This window comes from Babylonia areolata, chromosome 16, assembly GCF_041734735.1.
Source record: "Babylonia areolata isolate BAREFJ2019XMU chromosome 16, ASM4173473v1, whole genome shotgun sequence".
Classification (NCBI taxonomy): Eukaryota; Metazoa; Mollusca; class Gastropoda; order Neogastropoda; family Buccinidae; genus Babylonia; species Babylonia areolata.
The window spans coordinates 10615569-10620568 of NC_134891.1; the positions used below are offsets into that span (position 1 = coordinate 10615569).

General features: G+C 41.1%; 1 protein-coding gene across 1 annotated transcript in view; it reads left to right on the forward strand.

Moving 5' to 3' along the window:
- The window catches only part of LOC143291140 (uncharacterized), a 16621-nt gene that overhangs the window by 4083 nt on the left and 7538 nt on the right, over window positions 1–5000 (forward strand). The gene's annotated exons all lie outside the window — the stretch shown is intronic.

Consider the following 5000-nt stretch of genomic DNA (forward strand, 5'->3'; position numbering starts at 1 on the left):
GGACAACCCTTTTTTTTTTTGCTGTGGGTTCTTTTACGTGCACTGGATGCCTGCTGCATACGGGACCGACCTCGGTTTAACGTCTCATCTGATCATGATGACTTTACGTCCAGACCATAGTAACGTCACTGATGAAGGGAAATAACTCTGGAAGACTGAAAATTCACACAGTTTATCTGAAGTGGTATATCTCCAGACCATTTTCTCAGTTTTAGGCTTATTGTTTCGGAAAGTTATATGACTCGAAACACCACTTTCTACTGGGGTTTTTTTTTCCCTCCAGCACTGAAAGGGTTAAAGACTGATCGAACAACGCGGTAGAAGGGGTGGCAGTTTAGTTATTGGAGCTGGTCCAAACAGCTATGATCACTCTCTAAGGTGAAGGGAAGGTGGTGGTGGTGGTGGTGGTGGTAAGGAGCGAGGTGGAAAGGGAAGGGGAGGGGAAGGGAGGAGGAGGACGGGTGAAGGTGGGGTAGGAGGGGGGGGGGTTCGGACGGACACTCGGCGGACCAGGAAAAGTTTTATCAGGTCGGGGCGTGCTCGCAGGGGGCCCGGACGGACACTTGTGACTTGGCGGTTATCTCCTATCCATTCGCCCCCTGAGACACTTCCCTGGTAAAGGGCAGGTAGAGTGAAGGACAGGGTGGGGGTGGGGGTGGGGGGTGTGTGAGGACAAGACAAGACAAGACAAGACAAGAGAAGTTTCAGTTTCCCCAAGGAGGCGTCACTGCGTTCGGACGAATCCATATACGCTACACCACATCAGCTCGGCAGCAGGAGCCTGACAGCAGCATAATATATATATAAATAACCCAACGCTCTTGTTAGACCCTGAGTGCATGCTTCTATATTTGTGTACCTATCAGAGTGTGTTTCTTTTTACATAATTCTGCCAGATGACAACACACTTGTTGCCATGAGTTCAGTTCTTAAACAAGACAAGAAAGACAAGACAATTGATCAAATCAATGAGGAACACTTTATTAATCCACATGGAAATTAACTTGTGCAATCACAGGCTCGTCGTAAATGCCATCATAAAATGAACCGTAAAAAGACATTGATAAAACTAGACAAATAACAACTCCCAGTGGCTGACGATAGACTAAAACAAACTACACACGCGCGCGCGCGCGCACACACACACACCCACACACACACACACACACACACACACAACACAAGAAGACATGACAAGAGAGAGAGAGAGAGAGAGAGAGAGAGAGAGAGAGAGAGAGTTCTTTATTTCCGAGGATAATAGATAAGCACTGGTGTGATTTCGTTTTCTTTTTACATCTAGTCCTCGCCCTAAACAGGGCCTACACTAAACAACACTAAATAAAAGCGTAAGTATTGTCATAGTAAGATACACCTAAAACACACACACACACACACAGCATATATATATATATATATATATATATATATATATATATACAGAGAGAGAGAGAGAGAGAGAGAGAGAGAGAGAGAGATAGACAAATAATACAATGAGATGAAGTTAATCAGGTTTCAGATTTAAAATTAATCATCGTGCTCTTGCGATAAATTCTAAACTGATGAACATGGGGGTGCTCTCAAATAACACGTGCAATTTCCGTAATATCCTAAAAAGACACATTCCTACATTATTCATGGGAGTGTATTCATAGACAGCGTTGTGGTTTTTTTGTTCAAACAGAGTTAGTAAACTATTGAAAGCAATGAGTTTAAATTGTGATAGACTTTCTCTCAGTTATGCATAGGTGATTTTGGATATGATAAAACAAAAACTATTGGATGCTTTTCACATTTACTATTGATAGCCAAGTTCTTTGTATATAAATGTAAAGCCGATACTGCCAATGTTTATAATCAGGCATGTGAGCGACAAATGTGTATATAAAATTACTATACAATATAACCCAAATAGGTCACCAGTTGAACGTATTGTACAGACTAAGCTTTTAACTGTCATATGGAATCGAAGTGTTCATGAATATTCATTGGTCTGCTAATGTTCTTTTATTTTGAACAGTCAGTAATCAGTGTCTTATTCTATTTCTCTTCCGATTCTATAAATCATATGGGATTATGCAAACCTTTGTTTGAACAAAGACTACTGGGAAAAAAATGAAAGAAAAAAACCACGATCAATAATCATCCTTTCCTTCATGCTTTTGACGAAGTAAACAGTGGGTGACGAGATGATAAAGGCGAAAAGTGGGCGACGAGAGAAGATGGACATCCTCCTCTCCATATCTATGATGAAGACGAGGAGCAGTACATGTGTAACGAGAAGAGACGAGTATCCTTTCATCCATATCTATGATAAAGACAAACAGTAGATCGGTGACGTGAAGAGACGGGTATCCTCTCATCCATATCTATGATAAAAAAAAAAAACAACCAAAAAAACCCAGTAAATCGGTAACGTGAAGAGATGGGTATCCTCTCATCCGTATCTATGATAAAGACAAACAGTAAGTCGGTAACGAGAAGAGACGGTTATCCTCTCCCTCCATATCTATGGTAGAAGCCAACAGCGGTGAACGACCTGAAGCTAGTATCCTCTCTCCATATCTATTGTGGATAAGATGACTTCACAGTAACCCGCGCAATTAGCAGTTTTAGATTACAACATTATCTTCGTTTCACCCAAACCCAAGAGCTGAGTAGTTTTAATTCGCCTTGCCCCTTTTCTTTGATCACACACACACACACACACACACACACACACACACACACACACACACACACACACACATATATATATATATATATATATATATATATATATATATATATACAGAGAGACGGAGAGAGAGAGAGAGAGAGAGACACACACACACACACACACACACACACACACACACACACACACATACACACACACACACACACACACACACATATATATATATATATATATATATATATATATACAGAGAGACGGAGAGAGAGAGAGATGTGTGTGTGTGTGTATGTGTGTGTGTGTGTGTGTGTGTGTGCGTGTGTGTGTGTGTGTGTGTGTGTGTGTGTGCGTGCGTGCATGTGTGTGCGTGTGTGTGTGTGTGTGTGCGTGTGCGTGCGTGCGTGTGTGTGTGCGCGCGTGCATGTGCGTGCGTGCGTGTGTGTGTGTGTGTGTGTGTGTGTGTGTGTGTAATAAAGTGAATTGAACAAAACACCAACACATACGTGTTTGTCAGGCTGACAGCAACGTATTTCGAACTTCATCGTTCAAAAGACCTGAGATAAGAAAACCAGAAGTCCAGCGATGGCCCAGTGATAATCCGTTCGACTAGAAAGAGAGTGTCTACGGGTTCGGGTCCCACTATATGACCGGTATGACGGGCGCAATAGCCGAGTGGTTAAAGCATTGGACTTTTAATCTGAGGATCCCGGGTTCGAATCACGGTGACGGCGCCTGGTGGGTAAAGGGTGGAGATTTTTCCGATCTCCCAGGTCAACATATGTGCAGACCTGCTAGTGCCTGAACCTGCTTCGTGTGTATACGCAAGCAGAAGAATCAATACGCAGGATAAAGATCCTGTAATCCATGTCAGCGTTCGGTAGGTTATGGAAACAAGAACATACCCAGCATGCACACCCCCGAAAGCGGAGTATGGCTGCCTACATGGCGGGGTAAAAACGGTCATACACGTAAAAGCCCACTCGTGTACATACGAGTGAACGCAGAAGAAGAAGAAGAAGAAGAATATGACTGGTATTTTTAACCCCCTCCACTAGACCTTGAGTGGTTATGTCTGGGTGCTAGTCTTTCGAATGAGACGATAAACCCTTGTCCCATATGCAGTATGCACTTTGCGCGCAAGTAAAAAAGGCAACAAAAGGGCAGCCCCAGTCAAAATTCTGTCAGTAGAAACAAATCCACTTTGACAGTAAAACCCAAAACACTTGCAGACAGGGAAAAAAATGTTTATGGGGTGGTTGTTGCATGGCGTAAGAGGGTCTCTTCTGGGAGAGCAATCTGAACTTCACTCAGAAAGACACTGTGACAGAAAATATAATTGCAGAAAAATATTGCGGAACAATGCAATATAGTGCAATGCAATACAAAACAATGAATACATCGTTCGCAACGCAACGCAACGGAATACAATACAATACAATACAATAAAATGCTGCCAAACTAACCATGTCCAATGAACAGTTGATTCAACCATGATAATGACAGAGTTATACATTTACCGTCATAGGTTTGCCATATGTTGCTTCCGAGCCATAATATATATATATATATATATATATATATATATATATATATATATATATATATATATATATATATATATGGGTAATATGATTAACACATTACTTGACAACCTCGACTGCATATTCAAAAACTTTAAAGTTAGATTTAAAGATCTAATCTTGCTAAGGACGGTGTGTTTGCTTGTCAAAGGTTCAATATAGTATTGTGGTGTTGATCAGTGTTGAAATGAAACACATCCTTACATTTCGTTGTTTGTTTTTGTTTTGTTTTGTCTTTTTTCTCCTCAAAATGGGAACGCATGAAGAGGTTATCAAGGGACACTGTCATTTGGAAGTGAATCATTTAGTAAAAGACACAATCATTTTTCTTTCTTTTTTTTTTTCCCTTTCATTTAAATTTTTTTAAACTATACCCAAATCATCAATTTGTGTTTCTTTCTTTTTTTCTTTTTCTTTTTTTTGTTGTTGTTGTTGCTTTCCTTTATATCCCTAAGTTTTCTTCATCCTATACCGTCTGCTTTGCAGATGTAGAAAACTGCTCAAATTATCACGCAGTTATGTGACCAGATACAAAAAAGAAAAGAAAAAAGATGCAGCAACAGTAACAGCAACAAAAACATAATACATAATGGAGTCTCCCGTCGGACCGACGGACGAGTAGGCAGGCAGGCTTATCTGTCGGTGTGTGTCCTCATATGGGATAAGAGACCGATTCTGGATGCGCAGCACTTCCCACAGGTGTTGCAAGGGAAAACGTCTCCAGAAGCTGAGCCCTGCTTCCTTCG